The sequence below is a fragment of the Crinia signifera genome, chromosome 3 (assembly GCF_055691185.1).
Source record: "Crinia signifera chromosome 3, ASM5569118v1, whole genome shotgun sequence".
NCBI classification, from domain to species: domain Eukaryota; kingdom Metazoa; phylum Chordata; class Amphibia; order Anura; family Myobatrachidae; genus Crinia; species Crinia signifera.
In genome coordinates this window covers 5,316,132-5,328,634 of record NC_139219.1, presented here as the reverse complement: position 1 = coordinate 5,328,634, position 12,503 = coordinate 5,316,132, and the positions used below count along the sequence as shown (strand labels likewise).

Sequence of the window (12,503 nt, the reverse complement as noted above, 5' to 3'; positions counted from 1 at the left end):
AGAAGGCTGTGCTGGGAAGAGTGATGCGAGCTGCGGCCAATGAGGCGGCGAGTTGTTGGCTGTGTGGGCACGGAGACTGGGTGACAGGAGCCTCTCGCACATGGTGACTGTGCGCCCGCTCTTCGGGGTGTCGCTCTCTGTGCAGGCGGTTACGGGACATGGCTGCAGCTCCGCTGGCTGAATTGCCCGTGCCCTGCTGGTGGGGTGTGATGGCCGCCTGGCACCTGCTGTGCGGTGTCCAGTGCGGTGCTGGGGAGTGGAGCGCAGGTTGGTCTGAGGACCGGGGAATAGGCAGGTGAGTCCCTCCCCGGGGTTAGGGCAGCATGGTGAGAGGATAAAGGATACGGGGATGGGGCAGCTAGGCAAGCAGCATGGAGTGAAAAAAAAATGCACATTCGGAAAGGGGATGTGACCACGCCCACTTTAACTGTGGTCACGCCTACTTCACACATGGCCACACCCCCTTCCCGAGTGCGTACCGATTTCAGCCCTTCAAATGTTGGAGGGTATGGTATAGTGTTAGTATAACAATAACGGTGAGGTATCCGTGTCCGTAAAATAATAATAGTGAGATATCAGAGTGTCAGTATAAGAATAATAGTGAGGTATCAGAGTGTCAGTATAAGAATAATAGTGAGATATCAGAGTGTCAGTATAAGAATAATAGTGAGGTATCAGAGTGTCAGTATAAGAATAATAGTGAGGTATCAGAGTGTCAGTATAAGAAAAATAGTGAAGTATTAGAGTGTCAGTATGAGAATAATAGTGAGGTAACAGAGTGTTAGTATAAGAATAATAGTGAGGTATCAGAGTGTAATTATAAGAATAATAGTGAGGTATTAGTGTTAGTATAAGAATAATAGTGTAGTATTAGAGTGTCAGTATGAGAATAATAGTGAGGTAACAGAGTGTCAGTATAAGAATAATAGTGAGGTATCAGAGTGTCAGTATAAGAATAATAGTGAGGTATCAGTGTCAGTATAAGAATAATAGTGAGGTATCAGTGTCAGTATGAGAATAATAGTGAGATATCAGAGTGTCAGTATAAGAATAATAGTGAGGCTTCAGCATGTCAGTATAAGAAAAATAGTGAGGTATCAGAGTGTTAGTATAAGAATAATAGTGAGGTATCAGAGTGTCAGTATAAGAATAATAGTGAGGTATCAGAGTGTCAGTATAAGAATAATAGTGAGGTATCAGAGTGTCAGTGGCCCTTATTCTGGTTGGTGCGGTCGAGCCGCATATGCGGCTCCGACCGCACCAGACGAATCCCCGCCTACAAGACGGATCGGCACGGCCGTCCGTACACGGACGGCTGCCGATCCGCATGAAAATGGCGGGGCGTACGCCTCCACCATGTTGGGAGCTGCCCCCTGCATTCGATGGTCGATGACCATCGAAGGCAGGGCCGCACGCTCCCCCCGCTCACGCAAGCTTAGAGCACACGGACAATCGTCCGTGTGAAAGCTTGTATTGGGGCGGGCAGCTGACATCCGGCGATGTCAGCTTTCCGCCCCCATCACTGGCGTCATAGCCTCATTACCATGCATACGCCCCGCGTTTGCATGGGAACGCCCATGAAACGCTGGGCGTATACATAGGGTAATGAGGCTATTAAGCCCCTCACACCCCTATACGCCCCCTTTGCGGCGTCTAAATTTTTTACTCGGCGAATTCCCCTGCACATGCGCAGAGTGACCTCTGCGCATGTGCAGAGTGTAAACATCGGCGGTACGGCCGCACGCGGTCCGTACCGCTCAGATCAAAATAAGGGCCAGTATAAGAATAATAGTGAGGTATCAGAGTGTCAGTATAAGAATAATAGTGAGGTATCAGTGTGAGTATAAGAATAATAGTGAGGTATCAGTGTCAGTATGAGAATAATAGTGAGGTATCAGAGTGTCAGTATAAGAATAATAGTGAGGCTTCAGCATGTCAGTATAAGAATAATAGTGAGGTATCAGAGTGTTAGTATAAGAATAATAGTGAGGTATCAGAGTGTCAGTATAAGAATAATAGTGAGGTATCAGAGTGTCAGTATATGAATAATAGTGAGGTATCAGAGTGTCAGTATAAGAATAATAGTGAGGTATCAGTGTCAGTATAAGAAAAATAGTGAAGTATTAGAGTGTCAGTATGAGAATAATAGTGAGGTAACAGAGTGTTAGTATAAGAATAATAGTGAGGTATCAGAGTAATTATAAGAATAATAGTGAGGTATTAGTGTTAGTATAAGAATAATAGTGAAGTATTAGAGTGTCAGTATGAGAATAATAGTGAGGTAACAGAGTGTCAGTATAAGAATAATAGTGAGGTACAGTATCAGTGTCAGTATAAGAATAATAGTGAGATATCAGAGTGTCAGTATAAGAATAATAGTGAGATATCAGAGTGTCAGTATAAGAATAATAGTGAAGTATCAGAGTGTCAGTATAAGAATAAGAGTGAAGTATTAGAGTGTCAGTATAAGAATTATAGTGAGGTATTAGACTGTCAGTATAAGAATAATAGTGAAGTATTAGAGTGTCAGTATAAGAATAATAGTGAGGTATCAGAGTGTCAGTATAAGAATAATAGTGAGGCTTCAGCATGTCAGTGTAAGAATAATAGTGAGGTATCAGAGTGTCAGTATGAGAATAATAGTGAGGTATCAGATTGTCAGTATGAGAATAATAGTGAGGTATCAGATTGTCAGTATAAGAATAATAGTGAGGTATCAGAGTGTCAGTAAAAGAATAATAGTGAAGTACTGTATTAGAGTGTCAGTATAAGAATAATAGTGAGGTATCAGAGTGTTAGTATAAGAATAATAGTGAGGTATCAGAGTGTCAGTATAAGAATAATAGTGAGGTATCAGAGTGTCAGTATAAGAATAATAGTGAGGTATCAGAGTGTCAGTATAAGAATAATAGTGAGGTATCAGAGTGTCAGAATAAGAATAATAGTGAGGTATCAGTGTGAGTATAAGAATAATAGTGAGGTATCAGTGTCAGTATGAGAATAATAGTGAGGTATCAGAGTGTCAGTATAAGAATAATAGTGAGGCTTCAGCATGTCAGTATAAGAATAATAGTGAGGTATCAGAGTGTTAGTATAAGAATAATAGTGAGGTATCAGAGTGTCAGTATAAGAATAATAGTGAGGTATCAGAGTGTCAGTATATGAATAATAGTGAGGTATCAGAGTGTCAGTATAAGAAAAATAGTGAAGTATTAGAGTGTCAGTATGAGAATAATAGTGAGGTAACAGAGTGTTAGTATAAGAATAATAGTGAGGTATCAGAGTGTAATTATAAGAATAATAGTGAGGTATTAGTGTTAGTATAAGAATAATAGTGAAGTATTAGAGTGTCAGTATGAGAATAATAGTGAGGTATCAGAGTGTCAGTATAAGAATAATAGTGAGGTATCAGTGTCAGTATAAGAATAATAGTGAAGTATTAGAGTGTCAGTATAAGAATAATAGTGAAGTATTAGAGTGTCAGTATAAGAATAATAGTGAGGTATCAGAGTGTCAGTATAAGAATAATAGTGAGGTATCAGAGTGTTATTATAAGAATAAAAGTGAGGTATCAGAGTGTCAGTATAAGAATAATAGTGAGGTATCAGAGTGTCAGTATAAGAATAATAGTGAAGCATCAGAGTGTTAGTATGAGAATAATAGTGAAGTATTAGAGTGTTAGCCAGGGTTGCTCCCGAAAATCGGGTCCCCCCTCCCGGCCCCCGGAAGGGTGGGCAACCCGGCCCCCGGAAGGGTGGGCAACCCTTCCGGAATCAGGGGGACCCCCACTGAGCCCATCCGATCGCGGCATTTAAATGCCGCAATCCGCGGGTCTCAAAGGAGGGGGCGGAGCTAAAATGGCACAATCTCCATGGTGATCAGTTATTTCGGATATTTGCCGTAATGGCGGAGGGGCTTAATGACATCATCGTTAAGCCCCGCCCCTGAACTCGTAATGAAATATTCTTCTCCGGGCTTCTCCCGGAGAGGATTTTGTGCAAGTCGGCAACCCTGGTGTTAGTATAAGAATAACAGTGAGGTACCAGAGTGTTAGTATAAGAATAATAGTGAGGTATCAGAGTGTCAGTATGAGAATAATATTGAGGTAACAGAGTGTTAGTATAAGAATAATAGTGAGGCATCAGTGTCAGTATAAGAATAATAGTGAGGTACAGTATCAGTGTTAGTATGAGAATAATAGTGAGGTATGAGAGTGTTAGTATAAGAATAATAGTGAGGTGTTAGTATAAGAATAATAGTGAGGTGTCAGTATAAGAATAATCGTGAGGTATCAGAGTGTTAGTATAAGAATAATAGTGAGGTATCAGAGTGTTAGTATAAGAATAATAGTGAGGTACAGTATCAGAGTGTCAGTATAAGAATAATATTGAGGTATCAGAGTGTTAGTATAAGAATAATAGTGAGGTATCAGAGTGTCAGTATAAGAATAATAGTGAGGTACAGTATCAGAGTGTCAGTATAAGAATAATATTGAGGTATCAGAGTGTTAGTATAAGAATAATAGTGAGGTATCAGAGTGTTAGTATAAGAATAACAGTGAGGTATCAGAGTGTCAGTATAAGAATAATAGTGAGGTATCAGAGTGTCAGTATAAGAATAATAGTGAGGTATCAGTGTCAGTATAAGAATAATAGTGAGGTATCAGTGCCAGTATAAGAATAATAGTGAGGTATCAGTGTCAGTATGAGAATAATAGTGAGGTATCAGACTGTCAGTATAAGAATAATAGTTCAGGCCCAAGGTACCTGAAGCAGCCTCTGATTCTGTACCGTCCCACTTAATTACTGCGATCTGTAGATGAAGGACTCTATGCAGTACCTGGGAAGTCCCGTAATTTATCTGAGGGTCAAGCTTTTAGCCATTCAGCTCTGACTTTATGGAACTCACTTCCCCGCACAGTGCGAGAGGCCCCCACTCTAGAATGCTTCAAAAACAGACTCAAGACTTTCCTGTTTACTCAAGCATTTCCTTAATTCCTTTAAGTAGAGCTTATGAAAAGCTTTTCTGTACTTCATTGTTCCTGTACTGTATTACATTCATTCTATCTGTTAAATGCCTTAATATTAATATTATTATTCAGATATTACATCTTATGCTTTAAATGGCTTCAAATCGTTAACAAGTCTAAAAAGATGGCATCTAAGAAAAATATGGCACATTAACAAAGTAACCACAAATATTCCTATACTGCACAATCTTCTCTAATAAAACTGTATTTCACAAAAGGAATAAGCAGACGCGGTGCGGCGTGCCATAAAGCCGGCAGACTATCCCAGTTTGCTGACGGCTCACCCCAGTGGAACTCTCACTATGTGGTCTCCTGAGTGACCCATTCAACACCCTTAAAAAGCCTGATAAAAGCCACATCCGCAACACTGGCTGCAAATTTGTTTTATGGAATAATATTCCAACTGGGAATAAATAAAATGCATCATTCTGTTCGCCTCGGAATTTTATCTTCCGTTAAAGTCAAAAAGAACATGAAGAGATTTTTTTCTCCTTATCATTTCTGCAACTCTATGAGCCGTCCCCACAATAAATACTTCCATTATGGCCGCTGCTAATTGGCGCCGGCGTATTAGAGTTTAAATACAGCGTGGAAGTTAGGAAAGGATTAAAGAGACAATATTATCTACAAAGTGACAAATAATCCCGACTATCAAGAGCACATTATATCATTGACAAACGTCAGGAAATTAGGAATTAGTTCTTGTCAGAATACGTACTCAGGAACAGAGTTTATATTTGGTTCACTGCATTGTTAATCTACGCCGGCTATTTCCTGATATGGCTCCTTATATAACAGTCATACTGTAACATGTATTTGCTGAGACAAAGCCCATTATCTACCGATGTCTAGGGGTATATTTTCTAATGGTCAAATTTGTTTTGAATTGATTTCAGATCACTTAAAAATCGATCTTACGGCGAAAACACACATTTATTAAGATATGACTTTTAATATAAAATGTTAAACATTATCAAATGTGTGTCTTAGACCTGGAAGAGAACACCAGCAACAGAACTTTGCAGAGATCAGGATGCTGACACTGAATACAGTCAGACAGCATATATATATATATATATATATATATATATATATATAAATATATATATATATATATATATATATATATAAAAATATAAATATATCTATAGAAGTAAAATACAGTCTGAGAATACGGCACTCCCCAAATAGAATCTTACCCGATGCCTTTCTCACCAGACTTCGCAGTCTTCATATAAACAGCAAAAAACAGGCGGCACTCACGGATTTGATTTTGAAGTAGTGCAAATTTATTGCAAAATGTCCGATCTTACATGTTTTGAGCTGGCAAGCCCGTGAGAACGGGCTTGCCAGCTCGAAACATGTCGGATCGGTGATTTTGCAATAAATCACTACTTACATTGCTTCAAATGCGTGAGTGCCGCCTGCTTTTTGCTGTTTATCTATAGAAGTAGATACTTCTATGATATGATAGCACATTTATATTATACCGCATGTAGTGACTCTGTTTCATATTATACCACATATTAGTGCCCCTTATTCACATTGCATCACTCGTTAGTGCCCTTTACTCACATTACATCACTCAGTAGTGCCCCTTATTCACATTACATCACTCGTTAGTGCCCTTTACTCACATTACATCACTCAGTAGTGCCCCTTATTCACATTGCATCACTCATTAGTGCCCTTTACTCACATTACATCACTCAGTAGTGCCCGTTATTCAAGTTATGCTATACAGTAGTGTATGCCAAACAGTAGTATTGTTTATAACACATAATGCCCACAGCTGTAGTATCCTTTAAACAAAATGTTAACAGTAACTGCCCTTCATACACTATGGGTGTATACACTTCATACTCTATGGGTAGTATTCAATGGTCCCAGTTTGCTGCTTTTTTTCGGCGAGGATCGCTTTTTTTTTGGCAAGGCCAGACCTCTCCCCAAAAATGGTCCTCGCCCTATTCAACGCTCCAGGTTTGCCAAAAATGAAAAGCGAGCTTTGCCCTGTTTGCCAATTGGTCCTTGCCATTGTTCACCGTTGTTCACTTATGGGAAATTTTGCCTACCTCGCCGTTTGTGTATTCAGTGCTAAAACGGAGAACGCTGTCCGTCTGCTTTTTTTTTTGGTATGCCTCTCCGTTTTGCTCTAGGTATCTTTTTTCAACGTACGTCCTTTAAGTTATTTTCTTTGTTTTTTGGTGTCTGCATGTCTATGTTTTTTATTATTTGAATGATCTATATTATTTTTTTTTCTTTAGAAGCACCACATTAATAAATTGTTATTTTGTGGTAATGTTTTTTTCCTTACCCATGATGCATTTTTTTTTGTCACTGTTTATCCTATCCATGATTCACCTCATTTGTTACCCATGATTCACCTCTATCTCTACCTCACTCCTTCATTTGGCATTTGAGGAGATAGGCACAGCATTAGCAGTCTGCTGATTTGGAATTGTATTTTTAGGCTAATTTGCATTTCTCAGCATTTCTCTGCAATATTTGAACACTGCCTACAAATGGAGCTATTTACTCATCGTACGCTGCATTGGTCAATGCTCACTGTGGGGCGGCGAGCAGCTGACGCATTGAATAGGGTGAGCAGTAGGCATGGCGACAGGTGGAAAAACAGCGCATGCACGGCGAGAGTAAAACAGCGTACGCTGTGCTGTGCCCATCCGAGTATTTGATACTGCCCAAAATGTATCTCTGTCCCTCCAGCAGCTTCCTCTCCTTTCCCTTCTTCACTTCAGCAGTGCTGACGGTATGACATCACATATGCTGTGCCAGAAAAGGAAGGACAGGGGCTCCATGCAAGATCTCATCTCGTGGGGTATCAGTGATTTTGAGAACGGTGAGGAATCAGCCCAGAACCACACGGGGGGACCTGGTTAATGATCTCAAGAGAGCTGGGACCACAGTAACAAAGGTTACCATTAGTAACACACTACATCATCATGGATTCAAATCCTGCAGCACCCAAAAGGTCCCTCTGCTTGAGTCAGCACATGTCCAGGCCCATCTAAAGTTTGCCTGTGACCATTGGGATGATCCAGAGGAGGATTGGGAGAAGGTCATGTGATCAGGTTAGAGCAAAATAGAACTTTTTTGTATAAACTCCACTCGCCGTGTTTGGAGGGAGAACAATGATGAGTGGCATCCCAAAAACACCATACCCACTGTGAAGCATGGGGGTGGAAACATCCTGCTTTGGGGCTGCTTTTCTGCAAAAGGGACAGGACGACTGATCCGTATTAAGGAGAGGATGAATGGGGCCATGTATCGTGAGATTTGGGCCAAAAACCTCCGTCCCTCAGTAAGAGAAGATGGAACGTGTCTGGGTCTTCCTGCATGACAATTACCCCAAACACACCCCCGGGCAACTAAGGAGTGGCTCCGTAAGAAGCATTTGGTCCTGGAGTGGCCTAGCCGGTCTCCAGTCCTCAACCCAATCGAAAATCTGTGAAGGGAGTTGAAAGTCCGCATTGCCCGGCGACAGCCCCAAAACATGATAGATCTAGAGAAGATCTGCATGGAAGAATGGCCAATATACCTGCTACAGTGTGCGCAAACCTGGTCAAGAACTACAGGAGATGTTGGACTTGCCAACCGAGGTTATAGTACAAAGTATTGAGTTCAACTTTTTGATTGTCCAAATATTTATTTTCCCCAAGAATATACAAATACATTGTTTAAATATCAGGTACTTATGTAATATCTGGGCTCCCGTTTTTCTTATGAGACCGCGTCCGCTCACCACGCTTCGGGCGCGGTGGCTCGCTGCGCTCGCCACACTATATAAAATCAACTCCATGCATAGTTGGATAGTAGGGGTATGAAAAAATGGGGTGCATTTAACATGGGAGCCCAGATAATACATAAGTACCAAATATCATACAATGCGATTTCCAGTTTCCCCCATATTCCGTCTCTCATAGTTGAGGTGTACAGTTGATGGAAGTTACAGATTTCTCTCATATTTTTAAGTGGGTCAACTTGCACAATCGGTGGCTGTCCAAATACTTTTTTGCCCCACTGTGTATATATATATATAGAGGTCGGACTACACATTTTTCAATTAAAAAAAGTTATTTCATGTTTATTCAAACAAGCAATGTTATTTTTCAGCAGGAACTCCGTTCCTGAACCTTTAATTACATATGACATCATCAGGAACATCCGGAACCTGTTCTGGGCCAAAATGTACTTTCCATAAGAAAAGTTTTATATTAAAGTCCCCTATGTGTGCCTTTGTTTCTAAATACAATATATACATCTCTCTCTCTCTCTCTCTTTTTATTTAATTGATCCACCCCCAGACCTGGATTTTCCGGATCTATTTTCCCAGAATATATAGTACTGCAAATGAGAATTCTGAATAATAGGAATGAGACAGCTATTACTATATAATAATGAAGACCACACTGAGATGCACGTTGTTATATTGATTATTTTTCCTGGGATAAATGGTTTTTGTGATATTAATACAGAGCAGCGTTTACGGCAGTGACTCTCGAGGTGCAGTTAGAGGATCCCCAGCAATCAATTTGCTAAACCTTCATTTTTCTTGCAGGAAGCTTCACTCACTTTTATACACACTGATCTGTCAAGAGTTATATAAATTAGCAATCAGTGAAGCTTATTGATCAGGGTCATTACAGTACACAGAGGCCCGGCTATAAGATCTGAAGGGAAGGGCTATACCAGCTGTCTCCAGTAGAGGGCCACAGGCTTGCATACAGTATTACTGAGTCTAGTACTGTACTGTACTAGTGTGTGTGTGTGTGTGTGTGTGTATGTGTGTGTGTGTGTATGTGTGTGTTACATTTCTACTACAGTTGTATATTTTCATTAGAGAGGAGTCTCGCGTTTTGCTTCTAATTTTATTTGCAAAACCACCCTCAAGTGTATTCGGAATTCAGATTTACAATCATGTCACTTTTACAATCCAAACAGCAAAATTCGGATTTACAGTAATATCCTTGCGAAGATACAAACTCGCTAATGCTTTTCTACATGGTAAATGTCATTTTATTCATTTTTAGAAACACAGTTCAGTATTGGTTCTGTATGAATTGTAAACCATTATATTGTATGTACAGCTATTAGTGAGCAGCCTTACAAATGGGTTCCGCCAGCTCGCCATATCAGAAAAACTGTCCGATGGAGGAGACGCTGACGAACGAGCGCCTCACATGCTCGCACATCCCATTGCCGAGAATAGGACACCCGAGCATCTCGTGTGCGCGTGCCCCATTCTTGGCAAACGGCAGATATATACAGTGGGGATCGAAAGTTTGGGCACCCCAGGCAAAAAATCATTTTAATTTGCAAAAAGAAGCCAAGGAAAGATGGAAAAATTACAGATTAGACATTCCTAGAACATGACAAAAAAGTTTGATTTTATTTCCATAATTTACACTTTCAAAATAACAGAAAACAAAAAATGGCGTCTGCAAAAGTTTGGGCACCCTGCAGAGTTAATACCTTGTACTGCCCTCTTTGGCAAGTATCTCAGCTTGTAAACGCTTTTTGTAGCCAGCCAAGAGTCTTTCACGTCTGGTTTGAGGTATCTTCGCCCATTCTTCCTTACAAAAGTCTTCCAGTTCTTTGAGATTCCTGGGCTGTCTGTGACGCACTGCTCTTTTAAGGTCTATCCATAGATTTTCAATTATGTTGAGGTCAGGAGATTGTGAAGGCCATGGCAAACCTTCAGTTTACGCCTCTTGATGTAATCCACCGTGGATTTTGAGGTGTGTTTAGGTTCATTGTCCATTTATAGAAGCCAGCCTCTATTTAACTTCAGCTTTTTCACAGATGGCATCAAGTTAGCGTCCAAAATTTGCTGGAATCTTATTGAATCCATTTTTCCTTCTACTCAAAAGCATGATTGATCCACCCCCATGCTTAACAGTTGGACAGAGGTTCTTTTCATTAAATTTTGTGCCCTTCCTCTAAACGTACCTTTGCTCATTCCGGCCAAAAAGTTCTATTTTAACCTCATCGGTCCACAGAACTTGATTCCAAAATGCATCAGGCTTGTCTATATGTTCATTTGCAAACGTTTTCTTCTGATGACTCTTCCATGAAGACCTTATTTTACAAGTATCTCTTTATAGTGGAATAGTGTAGCACAACTCCAGTGTCTGCCAGATCTTCCTGGAGGGATCGTGCAGTCAAATGATCTTGGATTTTGACTTGCTTTTCTCACAATCCTACGAGCTGTTCTGTCTGATATTTTTCTTGGTCTTCCAGATTCCTGATGACTGCCATTTCTTAATTACATTCCGAACAGAGGATATGGGCATCTGATAACGCTTTGCTATCTTCCTATAGCCTTCTCCTGCTTTGTGAGCATCAACTATTCTCAGTATCCGTGTTCTACACAACTGCTTAGAGGAACCCATGGTTCTGATTGTTGGGGCAAGGTCAGATGAGTCTGGTCTTTCCAGATGATGATTGAGAATAATCCATGATACTGCCAGGACTCAGCTGTCCCAAGGGGGCGGTGCATGCTATAAACTCTGCAGGGTGCCCAAACGTTTGCAGACGCCATTTTTTGTTTTCTGTTATTTTGAAAGTGTAAATGATGGAAATAAAATCAAACTTTTTTTGTCATGTTATAAGAATGTCTAATCTGTAAATTGATGCCTTTTGGAGGTTTTTCCATCTTTCCTTGGCTTCTTTTTGCACATTAAAAGGATGTTTTGCCTGGGGTGCCCAAACGTTTGATTCCCACTGTATAATACTGCTCTCTCCCGGTGTAACCCAGGCACATATACTACTGCTCTCTCCTGCTGTAACCCAGGCACATATACTACTGCTCTCTCCCGGTGTAACCCAGGCACATATACTACTGCTCTCTCCTGCTGTAACCCAGGCACATATACTACTGCTCTCTCCTGCTGTAACCCAGGCACATATACTACCGCTCTCTCCTGCTGTAACCCAGGTACATATACTACTGCTCTCTCCTGCTGTAACCCAGGCACATACACTACTGCTCTCTCCCGGTGTAACCCAGGCACATATACTACTGCTCTCTCCTGCTGTAACCCAGGTACATATACTACTGCTCTCTCCTGCTGTAACCCAGGCACATATACTACTGCTCTCTCCCAGTGTAACCCAGGCACATATACTACTGCTCTCTCCTGCTGTAACCCAGGCACATATACTACCACTCTCTCCCGGTGTAACCCAGGCACATATACTACTGCTCTCTCCTGCTGTAACCCAGGTACATATACTACTGCTCTCTCCTGGTGTAACCCAGGCACATATACTACTGCTCTCTCCTGCTGTAACCCAGGCACATATACTACTGCTCTCTCCTGCTGTAACCCAGGCACATATACTACTGCTCTCTCCTGCTGTAACCCAGGCACATATACTACTGCTCTCTCCCGGTGTAACCCAGGCATATATACTACTACTCTCTCCCGGTGTAACCCAGGCACATATACTACTA

At 41.0% G+C, this 12,503-nt stretch overlaps 1 protein-coding gene across 8 annotated transcripts in view; it reads right to left on the bottom strand.

The window, feature by feature from the left end:
* USH2A (usherin) overlaps positions 1–12,503 on the bottom strand; it is a 739,769-nt gene that overhangs the window by 569,874 nt on the left and 157,392 nt on the right. The gene's annotated exons all lie outside the window — the stretch shown is intronic.